This window comes from Halichoerus grypus, chromosome 7 (assembly GCF_964656455.1).
Source record: "Halichoerus grypus chromosome 7, mHalGry1.hap1.1, whole genome shotgun sequence".
NCBI classification, from domain to species: Eukaryota; Metazoa; Chordata; class Mammalia; order Carnivora; family Phocidae; genus Halichoerus; species Halichoerus grypus.
Window position 1 is genome coordinate 78,366,980 of NC_135718.1, and position 13,897 is coordinate 78,380,876.

The following is a 13,897-nucleotide window of genomic DNA, read 5'->3' on the forward strand; positions in this document are numbered from 1 at the left end:
AAGGTGCCTGGCACACCGTGTTTGTGGCTAATTATGGCATGGTGGGTGCTCCGCACACCGCTGTGGACTGCGTCACTCCTGTCTTCACCCAGCGCTCCCCGTGTGACGGGCACCCTGTGGAAGTCTGTTGAGGGAGGGGGATGGATCTGGGTGGGCTGAGCGGTTGAACACATGACCTGTTCTTTTTCATCCTGAGGTTAAATTGGACTCATCGAAATAGGCTATCTCGGCTTCAGTAGAAGCAGAGTGCTTGCTTTGTGATAAGCACAGGCTGGATATCGGAGGATTAACTTACGGAATCCTTCCAGGAGCCTCACGAGGCAGGTATTGTCCCATTTTACAGATAGTAAGTTTTCGTGCACTTTAATCTAATGCCTGTAGTGAAGATATTGGACTTTGAACCAGGGAAGCAGGGTGTGAGTCCTACAGCCGAGCTGGGCTTGCTCCCCAGGTCCCCCGGGTGACTTCCAGCTTACAGTAAAGCACTCCACGAACACTGTGTTGTCTGTACGATCGCAGCTTCCGTGAGGCGGAATCATGGATCCCAGTGCTATCTGAGCACCGATATGGGAGCTCTGCATGCTGGTAATTGAAGTGTGGTCATGTCATGGGACACAGACGCCATATTCCTTAGTTAAAAATTCTTGCTTTGGGGAAAATCTTCATATTGAAGCCAAATTCTCATACTGTAGGTTAGAACTGTTTGCTGTGCTCTGTCTTTGGCAGGAATGGAAAAATGCTGTCCATTGCTCTTGGCCGGGTGGTGCTTAACGTGATGTCCCACCATGGCCCCATCCTTGCTTCCTCTTCCCCAGGTTAAATGTGCCCTGTGACTTTCACACTTTGAGTTAGGTTTCAGGGCACTCTACAACTTCTCCTTTTGATCCTTTCCCTTTTTTAAGAAACATTTTCCCCCGGGAGGGTAGAGCCCTTAGATCGCTTTGAGCCTGGCCGATATTTATGATGACATAGTCAGGGTCTGCAGCGTGAAGAAGGGAACCTGGGCGAGTGATGAGCTGTCCTGAAATACTCCTCCTCCCTGCCGCACTCTTCACGACACTGTCCGCGGGGCCTTTGCCAGGCAGCTGTCCTCGGCTTTCCTGCCCCTGCTCCTCCCTCAGCTCAGGTCCAGAGCCTGCGGCCAGCTGGGCATTGGCTCAGCGACGTGGGGGCCCCGACGGAGTCCAGTGGGTGGGTGTCTGCCTCTTCACTGATCCTCACTTGCACCATGTGTCGGAGCTGACGTGTTACCCTAGTGGGGGAGCCTGTTGGTTACACAGTGTAAGAACTTCTTGAGAAGGGGCTTGACTTCATTCTACAGAACTCCAGATTCTACCCTCTGAGAGGTCCTTTTAATCTTTGAACCGGCACGCCATTTGTTTGTCCCTGGGAAGAGCACCAGTCCCCACCTCCCCCTTGCGGACCTAGTGTGGGCCCGCAGTGACGTGACGCGTGGTAGGTGCCTGTAGCTTCGCACATCGTCAGCGCTCAGCAAATGTTGGCTGTTTATTTAAAAGTGAGCACAGGTGCTGTGAGAGTAGGAAGTTTGGGGCACTCACCCAGCTTTGAATGGGGATCACGAAAAATTCCCCAAGGTCGTCAAGCCTCCGTGAGTTAGTCAAGAGAAGAAAGGGAGGGCAGGGTGTCTCGTGAAGGGCGATGGCCGCAGGGTGTTCACTGTGACAGGCGGACAGCGTTGGGACATGTGTGCAAAGCTGGGCTGGGGGCAGATCGTGGAGGCTTCCGGGAAGTGGGGGGCAGACGGTTAGGTTGATCAGGGTGCTGGGCACCTGCTGACTCGGGGAGGCAGAATTAAGATCTGAGAGTCCTGATGGGACAGGTCTGTCTGGAGAGCACGAGGGCAAGAGGACAGGTACACAGTGTGTGGACATGTGTAACAGGGCTTGCCTGCAAGTTCTCGGCGGCTCGAGGTAGAGCCCGAGGCAGCCGGGTTGGACTCGCCAAGCTTTGGCGGGCATGTTCCTTTTGAGAAATTGGATTAGGCGGGCTGCATGTGGATTTCTAATAAGGAGAAAGTCTGCCCAAGAAGTAGGAAGAGGGTGTTGTGCGCGTGTGTGTGCTGTTGGCCCAGAGCTCCTGGCTTGGGCGGGGAAGGGCCTGTTCGCCATTTTCCTCTCTTCTCCTGTATGTGATGAAAATACCGCTCTTGTCTGACAATTACCTTTTGATTAACTTTGTGTCGGGGGTTGCAGAGTTGTTTCTTTTTTTCTTTTGACTATTTTGTTTTGAAAATTTTATTTATTTATTTGAGAGAGAGAGTGCATACAAGCAGGGGTCGGGCAGAGGGAGAGGAAGAAGCAGACTCCCTGCTGAGCTGGGAGCCCCATGCAGGACTCGACCCCAGGACCCTGAGATCATGACCTGACCCGAAGGCAGCCGCTTAACCGACTGAGCCACCCAGGCACCCCTTTTTTGACTGTTTTTCTCATTATTTTCTCATCAGTGGTTAGGAGGCGGAATGTAAATGCACTAGGAGGTGATTTCTCTTGAGAGGACTCTTCTCTCCACCCCTAAGCACATGCACATAAACAAAAAGAACAAAGAGTAGCAACTACGTTTTCTTTCTTTGGCAGCCTGGAGTGGTTTGGTATGCCCCTGGAGGAAGGGTTGTGGAAGTAAGTGTCAATTCATGTCCGAGTGACAGCCAACTGGCATCTGAAGTGACGGTCAGCCTCCCGGAAGGAATAGAGCCATTTCCCTGGCATTTTGTTCAGAGTCTGCCAGACGGCTAAAAAACATCTCTCCCGCCACCGTGTTGCAGTGCAAGTAAACACATGCACTTCTAAGAAACGTCGTTAGCAGGAGGGGTTCTTTGAAATGTTTAAATAAAGAGCCTTCACTGTATGCTCAGTGTCTTGATTCTTCCCCCTTCCGGTAGAGCAGCCCGTGTTCCTGAAGCATCCCTGAATGTTGAAACCATGGAGAGGGAAAGGCGAGCCGCGGGTGCTGGGCTGGCCCTCCCGTGGGGGTAGAGCCCGGGAGGGCACGGCTCAAACACCCCCGTCTCCACCAAGCCTCCCAGGATTGAGCCGGTCTGCCGATGACTCAGCTGCCCTCTGGATCAAACGGAACCCCCTCTAACTGCCCACCTTACGATGGCGAAGAAGCAGGAAATGTGGCTGATCCATGAGCCGAACCGCAGACGGGGGAAGCAGCCAGTGCCTACGCCCTCCTCCCCACCGGGAGCCAGGACTTTGGAGGAGTGACTGCGTGCAGGGCAGAGACAGGGCAAGCACAACAGGAGCCCAGCTCTTTTAATGCCAGAAAGGAAGGAAAGAAAAGTTAGGAAAATAAGACAATGGTGGCGGGGGCGCGTTGCACAGATAAAGGAGGTGGGTTCAAGGGGGTGCCCGCCGGCTAGATCTGAGGTAGGTTGAGCACCAAGACGGTGTAGCACAGAGATAAATCATACGCGGCAGGATAAACATGATCAATTATTGAAAAACTAGAACTTCCTGTGTGGCTACAAATGGACAAAGAGGTGAGCAAACAATACAGTGCCGAGTAACGAAGGGTAACGTGGAGGGTGTCGGAGCGGCTGTGGCCGCACAGGTCAGCGATGGACATGAGACCTAGGGGGCATTTTGATGAGGGGCAAGGTCTTTTCATGGTCTTACAGTATCTCCTCCCTGGTGACGTATTAGCTTCAAGAGAAAAAATAATTTTTTACCAGAGAAATTGGACAGCACTTGGCCTGGGCGGCCAAGGAGGGGCAGGTGGGCCTCCCGCACCTTCAGATGAGATCCCTGGAGAAGAACGCATCACCTCAGTGGTTTCTGGCTGAATTGAATCATGAGGAAACGTCAGACAAGTCAAAACAGAAATGCTTTATTAATACAAAAGAGATGGGGGACGCTAATCTGAACTGCAAAGGCCATGAAAGACCAAAGCAAGCTGTGTGTTTCGGAATAATGCAGCCAAATGCTATACGCCTGCCGCTGGACTGGATCCTGAATTGGGGGAAAGAGGCTCCATGAAGCGCATCGTGGGGTTAATTGAAGATGGCGGTAAAGTACTGGGTTTACCGCCATATGGGGATATCCCCATTCTGAAGTGTTTAGAGGTAAAGCACCATGACGTCTGGAACGTACCTTCCCCTGCCCAGAATCGACGCTGTGTGTGTCCGTAGCGAGTCTGCAGCGAGTGAGTGGTCAGGTCCATGGCTGCTGGGTGGTGGTAGGGGCATCTGAGTGAGGCGTGCTTGGCGTTCTTTGTACTGTTACTGTTCCGTGACTTTTTTGTAAGCTCGAACTTATTTCCAAATAAAAAGTTAAAAAGAAAAGAAGCAGCCCAGCTGTTATAACTATGACTTAAAGAGAAAAGGAGGGTGTGTGGACAAGATACGTGCATTTCTTAACTATTCTGGTGTGCATGTTCTACCTCCTGAGTTTCCTGTGGTAAATAAACATTTAATCCTATGACCGTCACTCTGTCACTCAACAGGCAAAGCCATTTCTGTGTCTGTTGGCTGAGAAAGTATATGCAGTGCAAGGAGAAATAATAATACTGCTTTTCAGGTTGAAACCCTCCTATTACGATTTGGTGTCATGGAAGAGGGTTGGAATGGTCGAGGTGGTTCTCGTTCCTCTATGAGGGAACGTCAGCTGCTGCATTTAAAATGATACTTGCCTATTCTTAAAGTCTATGGCTCAAATTTTAAAAAAGTGTGTGTGAAAGGTCTTTGTAAGTAATGAAGATTTCTTCTGAAAGCATTAAATTACTATTAATTGGGGCGCCTGGGTGGCTCAGTTGTTAAGCGTCTGCCTTCGGCTCAGGTCATGATCCCAGGGTCCTGGGATCGAGCCCAGCATTGGGCTCTCTGCTCTGTGAGAAGCCTGCTTCTCCCTCTCCCACTCCCCCTGCTTGTGTTCCCTCTCTTGCTGTGTCTCTCTCTGTCAGATAAATAAAATCTTTTAAAAAAATTACTATTAATAGTTTTGGTTAACGACGAAAAATGGCTTTGACTGGAGGTTGGTGGAGATTTTCTTTACTTCTGGTGGCCCTTTTCCCTTTTAAATGTCAAGAATGATGGCACAAGAGAGTTTCCTTCCCCAGTGGGCCCTTTGGTTCCTTCTAGTTGCCTCCTTTCTCATTTCCTGCCCTTATTATTCCAGGCAAGCTCCAGTGACCGAAGAGCTATAGATCTTCTGAATTTCGAGAGCAGTGAAGTAGGAGCATAGCAGAGAGCGTATGCAGTCAAATGCTCTACCCCTGAGCTATACCCCCCGCAGCAGAGAGCGTATGAAAGACACGTAAGTCAGACTCTACCTTTTATCCGTTTGCAGACACGTCATGGATCTGAAGTTCCCCAGAGTCACTCCTGCTTTGTTCTGTGATTGTACGTGAGGCTCTGCTGCATGGAGGGGCCCTCCAGGCCTTCGAGGGGCCCCAGCTCAACATCAGCCCAGGGAAGGCCAAGTCTGGTTTGGGGAAGGAAGGAGACAGGATTGGACTGGGAAGGCAACACGGGCCAGGGTGTAGACATGTGGGAAACGAAGGGCCCAAGGAGTAGCATCTGCCAGGGTCGCTGAAGATGATGGAAAGGGTGTTGTGAGCTCTCAAATCACGTAATAAATCAGGACGTTTAAAAGTAAAAAGGGCCATCTGGATTCAGGATTCAGGAAAATCTCTCCTGAGTCTACACCATTTTTCACCTTTAACCAAAACTATACATCGTCATGTAATTGCTTGTAGAAGAAATTATGAGGTAAGCTTCCAGGGGCGGGGGGCCTAGGGTGCCATTTGGGGCCAGGACTTTTCCTGTTTTCTGGAATTGGTTGTGATGGAGGCTCTCTATCTGGGAAGATTGTGGCTACCCAGCGTGTGCTCTGCTCTGCACTTGGATGGCCTGGGGCTGTGTCATTGGGCTTGCCGGCCTGCCATGACGTGAAGGGTTTGCTCCAGAACCAGACCAGCACACCATTGCTTGTGTTGAGAAACAGTCTTGACCAAGAGTGAAAATCCCCTGCATGGGACTGCGCTCTTCCTGGTGCTGGTTGCTTGGCATCCTGAAACACAATTCCCATTTCTGTGTACATATGCAAACAGGAGAGTGCTTCATGTTGCTTGTTTTCAGGCTGGATAAGAAGGGTATATTGCACATAGCATTCTGCAGGTTACATTTACTCAGTTGTGTTGTTCACATTCACTTGTTGCATGTGAACCTGGGGGGCTCAGTCGGTGAAGCATCTGCCTTCAGCTCAGGTCATGAGGCCGGGGTCCTGGGATCGAGCTCCACATCGGGCTCCCTGCTCAGCGGGGAGCCTGCTTCTCCCTCTGCACTGCCCCCCTCCCCCCCGGCTTGTGTTCTCTCTCTCGCAAAAATAAATAAATAAAATCTTCTAAAAAAATCTGTCACATTTTATCTGTTGCTCCACTTCCTTCCAAAATTGGGTATTTTGTTGCCAGTCTAATGGGTATAAGATAGTATATCACTTGGTCTTAGTTTGCATTTTCCTGATTAATAGTGAGGTTGAGCATTTTTCTTTTTAGTATACTTTGGAGAACAGAGTTTGTGATTTTAATGTAGACAAAATTTTCAGTCTTTTATTGTATGGCTAATGGCGCTTTTCTTCATTTCTGTTTTTTTTTTTTGGTTTTGTTTTTTGAAATACTGTCTAATACTCCCTTAACTATATGTGTTTGGTTCATTTTCATTGCTAATCTTTTTTTTGTTTGTTTTGATTGATTGATTGAATTTTTGTTGATTTGTGTTCTCATTCAGTGTTCTTTTCTCTGAGGGTTTGGAATGCATTCCGTTTCTGTCCTTCTGTGATTACCCTGAAAGTACGCTGTGCATGCTTCACAGTTTTGAAGTCCATCCGTAGTTAAGGTGTTGCTCTCCCCTCTCAGAATAGTATGAAACTTGTAGGACACCTAGTGAACAGTGTCTCCTTCTGTTCTCATGCCTTCCTTTCTGTGTTTCAGTTCTGTGTTTTGCCGGACACGTCAGACTATGGTTACCCGTTAGAGATGCTATGTTTAATTTCATATGTCCACCATGTCTTGCGTCTCTTCCCTTCTTCCATCCTGTACCTTTCCCCTGGTGAGAGGTGCCTCCTTCAGAATTGTCTTCCCTCAGAATCACTGGGTGGTAGCTTCTCTCGACTTTGGTTTATGTGAACATGTGTTCATGTTGCTGTCCCAGTTCTTAGCTGACAGCCACTGTCTGGCAGCATCGTGAACATACTGCTCATCGTCCTACGGCTTTCGTTGTTGCTCTTGGGAAACCACAGTAGGTCTTTCATCGTCATTCTTTGGTAAATGGCTTAGCTTATTTTGAGATCACTTACTTGTCATCGGGGCCCTGCAGTCTCCCTGCCCTGTGTCTGTGTGCAGCTTTCTGGTTTTTATACTGTTTGTATTTGCTGTGTGTCGTGTATCTGTAGATTCATACCATTCATTGGCTCTGAAAATTTCCCAGCTATTAATGCTCTGAATGCTGTCTCTCTCCCCTCACTCTTATTTGCTCCTTCTGGTTTTGATAAGTAGATGTTAGAGCTTCTCTTTTTCTTCTCTGTGTCTTTTAATTTGTAATTGGTACTTCCTTCCCTGTCCTTTTTTTCTGTTTGATTTTAGGTAATTTCTTAAGATTTAGCTTCCAGTTCAGTACTTTTCTCTTCAGTGGTGTTGAATTTTTTATTTAACACATCCTTTGAGTTTTTAATTTCAATGATTATATTTCTTAATATTTTTTAAAAGTATTTAATTTATTTGAGAGAGAGAGAGCATGAGCAGAGTGAGAGGGAGAAGCAGGCTACCCACTGAGCAGGGAGCCTGATGATGGGCTCGATCCCAGGACCCTGGAATTATGACCTGAGCCGAAGGCAGATGCTTAACCACCTGAGCCACTGAGGCCCCCTATTTCTTCATCTTGAAAAGCTCAATTTCTGCTTCCAATCTGCTGAATATATTTAGTGGTGTCTTTTTTTGCTTGCTCATTTTTTTTCCACCTCCATCTTTCATATCTGTAAGCAACACCAAAGAGAGTGTTCCATATTCTGTATCGGATAATGCCAGTAAATCTGTGTTTGTGGCTTGTTACCTAGTGTCCATGGTGAGCTTTGATTGTGTGCTCATATTTGTTTGATAATCATATGGCAGAATCCTGAGGTTTTGTTGAAATTTGTGTGTGTTTGTCCTCGGAGCCGGGGGGTGCTACAGAGTCAGGACCATGTTCGTTTCCTTTGGGAATCCTGGTCTCTGGTTGGCTTTTCCCTGCCTGCAGAAAGCGGAGGGTCTGGATGCCCCATCCCATTGCTGGTATTCACCTGGCCTCCACAGCAACTGCCGCTCTCTTCTTTGCTCAGATTTCAGTGCGCTGTCCCTGCCGTGTCTTCCTGGTGTTTGTTTCTCTAGCTGGAGCTAGCCAGTGTCCTAGAAAGTATTCCCAAAATTAATTTATTCAGAACCTAATTCCAGCATAGCAGATGGGCCCTTCAAATACCTAGTCCACCGTAATTACTAAATTAGTAGTACCCAAGCAATACTTCACAGTCAGTTTTCTGTATGTGCCCTTTATCAATTTTCTTCAACTCTTAGAACTTTACCGGTACATTACTTTGTTTTACCCATGGCTACAGGCCAGCACGGTAGCGATCTCCTTGAGAGCTCGCTAAACCATATCGACACTCACATCACATACTATGGCCTTAAACTTTTGCCTGTGTTGGGTTGTTTGGTTTTTTTCCTAGTTAATCTACTAATGCACTAATTCTGGTTAATTTACTAACATTCCCTTCTTTGGAAATTCAAATCTCTACTTTTGGAATAACTCATAAGCACAGAGTTCTTATTCACTGCTCCTTTCTTTTGCTTCTCCGTGTTTACTGTTAGAGTGTCATTTTTCTTTTTATCCAGAATCCTGGGTATAAAAGATTTAGTTGTGGATCTCTGCCTGTGGATGCCTTTCTCCCTCACGCGGAGTGCAGAAAACAGGTGTTTACCGTTGTGAATTAGAAGAGGCATTGTCTCCCCAAACCCCCCTGTCCTTACATTGCACATCCCCTTAATCGGCACAGAAAACAGCATGTCTTTGATCTGTAAAACGTCAAGTTGCCTTGGGCATCAGCACATGAAAACAGGTTTTGTTTCAAAATTGCTGATTTCATAGTTTTTTAATTCATTCTGCAGCAGAATCATCACCTGTGGGCCGCCGCACTCTGACAGGTGTGTGTGGGTTACAGCTTTGGCATGGGAGTGCTGTGGGAGGCGTGTCTGCTCCGGAACATCTTCATGCTCTGTAGGTTGCAGGGAGGATTTTTGTAACACCAGTGTAATCATAAAAAGGCAGGCACTGGAAACATTCTCGGGAAACGCTGCGCTCCGTGGCTAGAAATACTCTGAAGGAGTGGCTCTGTGCTTTTCCTTGGAAACCAGAAGCATCAGATGATTCTGTGGCTTTTCCTCCCGTGGACAGCAGTTACGTAGTCTGTGTCCTCATGTTTTGGGTTCTTGTTGGCTGTCAGTTCAGGCGCTAGGGAAGGTTTTCGCTTTCCAAGTGGTGTGGTTAGCTGAGCACTCCAGAAACTTCTCCCGGGGAGCGGGGCAGGAGATGCAGAAGAGCTGAGGAGCTGCCAGGGGTGGCCGGTGCTTCCCGAGGAGCCACCGTGCAGGAGCGCACGCTGCCTGAGCGCGCGGAGAGGGATTGAATCCCTGTTCTGTCCCTTGTTCCTGGGCCCGGGCAGTGACTGGGTAGAGCGGCCGCTGGCCCTTTGGACTTACCCATTCTCCTCTTTCACGGTGAACATGTGTCCTTGGGAGGCTGAGATTTGGATCATTAGCATGATTTTAACACAGTCACCCGAATGCAGTTTCTTGCTGCGAAGTCTGGACTCTGGTCCTATCAGAGCGATGCAGAGAGACAGCCCAGGAACGCGGGCTCTCACGTCCTTCTCAGGGAGGGTGTGAAGAACTGGGTTTGACAGTCTTGTCAGGACGAGTCTGCTCACCAGGCCCCGTCGTGTGACCCCGAGCAGTGCTTTGCGGCACGTCGTGCCCCATGCCCCGTGTCTCATGACCTTGGCCCTAACTGGGCTTGTCTAGACCATGAATGGTTGGCTTCTCCTCTGACTCAGCACGGGACACTTGGCCATTCATAACATTTTCCTCCTTTCCCACATGAGGTAATGAACTTGTCTATTTCTAAATAAGGTTTTGAAAAGCAGGCTTATTTTTGGCACCTTCTTCTCTAACTTGACCTCCCTCCCACTCAGCAAATTCACATCCAAATGCTTGTTGTCATACCCTTTATTTGATGCCCACAGAAATGCCCACAGAATGACTTTTATTTGTCTTTTTCTCAGTCGGGGTGTACGGGGGTTGACAGCATGGCCTAGAGGGAGTCATACTAGGTTCATCGGTAGCCAGACAACCTGAGTTCAAGCTGAAGTTCTGTTCACGGTCGTTATGACTTTGGTTGATGACTTAGCTTTTTCCGGGTTTTATTTTCCCACCTAATAACTACCTTAATCTGTTCATGTGCCGGAACAGTAGTTCTCAAATGTTTTGCTCTTAAGAAACCCTTTATACTCTTAAATACAATTGAGGGCCCCAAAGAGCTTCGCTTATGTGCATTGTATCTCGCATTTTACCGTAGGCAGAAAAATGGCCCCCAAAGATGTCCCCATCCTAATGCCCAGAACCTGTGAATATGTTACCTTATTACATGGCAAGAGAGATTGCAGATGTGCTTAAGTTAAGGATCTTGAGATGGGGAGAGGATCCTGAATGATCTGGTGTAACCAGGTAATCACCAGGGTCCCTATAAGGGGAGGCAGGAGGGAGTCAGGAGGATGGAAGCAGAGATTGAAGTCTTGCCGTTGCTGGAAGGGAGGGGCTCATGAGCCAAGGAGCCCAGGCGTCCTCTGGGAAAGGCCAGGGGGGAGCTCAGTTCTACCAACACCTTCATGCTGGCCCCATAAGACTCGTTCTTAGTCTTCTGACCTCCAGAACTATAAAATAATTTGTGTTTTTTTAAGCCATCATTTAATTAAGTTATATTTAAATTTAAAATATTTTAAGCTGCCATTGAATTAAATTTAAATTTAAAAAGATAATTCATTTAAAAATAATGAACCATTATAGGTTGGCATAAATTACTTTTTTGGGGAAAATAAGATTTTCTAACTAGTAGTGAGAAGACTAGCACTGCTTTACATTTTATAAATCTCTTTAATTCTGCCTTAATAGGAGACAGCTGGATGCTCACACCACTTCTGCCTTCAGTCTGTTGTGGTATCAGATGCCACGTAGCCTCTAAAAACTCCCCCGTATGCTCACGAGAGAGTGAGCATTAAAGAGGCAAATCGTATCTTAGTGTTATTATTAAAATAGTTTTGGCCCCATGGATTACCTAAAAGGGGTGTGGGGTCTCCCAGGGGTCCCCAGACCCACTTTGGGAACTTCCAGGCTAGAATGTCGCCCCATGGCCACACCTAGCTGCAGAAGACACTGGGAGCTATGGTCCTTATGTTAGGCGCCAGTTACAAAAGTGGGGGTTCTGTTATTAAGAAAGAAAGGGAGAATGGACACTAAGGGATATTTAGGAGCCTCAAATTCTTATTATATCGGAGTTCGATGCACATAGTAGGTAGATAATCACCAAAATGTTGGTTTCTGTTCTTGCCAGGAAAGATGGGCATTTCGCTTCAACTGCATCCTTTAGAAATACCTATGACAGGGCACAGTGGTCCGTAGGCAGAGCATAATTGCAGTGAATTGCATTTTTAGCATTTGTAGATAAATTATCTAAGACATCTTTTGTTTGGTGCTCACAGGCAGCTTTTTGATATCTTGTTTGGGTCTTTTGAACTTCCTTTCCTTGGGTAGGAGGAAATGTGGAATTGAAATGAGATTCAGACTAGCTTTGATTCATAGTTATTCTTCGTGGGTTTGAAAATACGGGGGCGTGACATTTCCTCTGGGTCATTCTGTAAACAGTTCCTACTGATCCCTGGCAGTGTTCCGTGGCCGAGGAATAACCCAGTTCCAGTTTCTGATGTGAAAGAGCAGTTAGGAATATGTGTGCCCCCAAGCTTATATTTTTAAAAGATGCGTACAAATACAGTTAAAATGGTTGGGGCTTAAGTGGCTTAATTTTGAGCTTAATATAAGGCTCAGTATCGATCTCACTAATTGATGACTGTGTTTAATGCATTCTTAGCGCTGTCCTCATCTTTAAGTCAATTATTGTAATACGTTTTGGGCTAGTGAGAGCTTGGGAGATACTTTTACATCTTAATGTGTGGTCTTGAACTATAATCCCAAACCCCTGGGGTGGGAGCAACCTTGTGTCTTTCACGCCTTGGATTGTCCATTTGCCAGATGAACTGGCCGGGAAGGGGAGTTTTGGCGTGGGATGGAGGGCAGTGCAGAAGCGGCATAGATGGTAACTTTAGAGCCTAGAGCACATGTCGGGGGAAGGTGCCCTTGTTGGGGAGCCCCACCGGGGTGGGTGCTTTGGGGGCCAGAGGCCCACACCGGTGTCTGGTGAGCTTTCTGAGCTGGAGCTGAGAAGAGCAATTTTCTTTGCTTCGCTGTTTTTCAGTGGAATCCGTAGTGAAAACAGAGAGACTGAAAGCACTTCGGTGTAACTTGAACTTGTGGGACCGGAGACCTGCCGGTCCTTAGCAACTTGCATCGCACAGCTCAGGGTCTTCAGCACCCAGCATCGTCATGATAGCATTGGTTACCCGTGATTGGGCACGATAGAGAAATTGTAAATGAAACCAGTAGAAGGGTGACCCGTTAGTTTTTGAATATATTTCGGGCATGATTACCTGGTGGTTCTCCACGCCACACCAGCTATCCCTGAGATTCGCTGGGTCTTCCAGAAGGGGAGAGTGTGTCTGGCTGCTGTGCCCTCCCCTCTTCTCTTCAGGGGGCTTACGGTCATGACCACCGGTCCCCGGTCTGCCGACGGGCGGCAAAAATCACAGTGCTAGCTAAGAGAAGGCTGTGGTTACAAGCCGTGTAGTGATTTATTCCAACAGCTAGTGGTTTTGAAAGTATGGGCTGGAATAATTTTCTGATACTTTCAAATAATTGTAATACAATTAAGATTGCAAAAGAAATAGTGTTTTGACGTGGGAGTGCCTACCGTAATTAGTAAACGTGAATGCATTCTATGTGTAGGAGGCCCGACTAGTTCAGGGCCAAGAGCAGGGTCTTAATGTGTCTCCCCAGCTCCTCAGCGTTTCTAACGGCTTCATTCACGACTGCCCCAAACTGGGAAACACTCAATCCTCCTTCAGCTAGTGGTGGGCGCGTGAGCTGGGACGTCTGTCAACGGAATGCTAACTCAGCAGTGACAGGGACACACAGTTATTGGAATGAGTCTCATGTGCATTATATGTTTTGGGAAAGAAGCCAAACTCAAAAAGGTACATCCTGTGTGCCTCTCCAGGGTCCATGCTGTGTGATCCCACGTCTCATGACGTTCTGGACAAGGCTGGAGGACAAGGTCAGAAGACAGATGAGTGGTCGTGAGCGGGCAGGGAGGATGGACTTACAGAGGGCATAGGGAGCTCTTTGGAATGAATGAAATGTTCTGTATCTTGACGGTGGAGCTGATTACATGACTCTGGTTTGGACAAAAGTCAGAGAGCTGTGCCCTGAAAAAGATGGGTTCCTGCATAAATTACGCCCGAGTAGATCTAACTTTAAGACGAAAACAGCGCCAGCAACAAAAATAAATAATTAACGACGAGCTTTGGTTTAACACCCACGAGGATGGCCGTGTCTGCCGCTTGTCTGTGATTGGATGGGATGCACTGGGTCCTCCGTTGTACAGGGCGGCTCATCGGGATGCCGCAGTGTAGCCTCTTGGGGACTCTGGACTCGAGCCATTCCCACAGAGGTGGGTGCTCTAGTATTT

The 13,897-nt window shown here is 47.7% G+C and overlaps 1 protein-coding gene across 9 annotated transcripts in view; it reads left to right on the forward strand.

The window, feature by feature from the left end:
• SGMS1 (sphingomyelin synthase 1) overlaps nucleotides 1-13,897 on the forward strand; it is a 270,354-nt gene that overhangs the window by 82,832 nt on the left and 173,625 nt on the right. For 6 of the 9 annotated variants that reach the window (XM_078077801.1, XM_036123426.2, XM_036123427.2 and 3 more), the window contains one exon: nucleotides 5,136-5,273. The exons of the other annotated variants lie outside the window; for them this stretch is intronic. The gene's annotated coding sequence lies outside the window, so the exon portion shown is untranslated. The remainder of the gene's footprint in view (nucleotides 1-5,135; nucleotides 5,274-13,897) is intronic. 9 annotated transcript variants of the gene reach the window in all.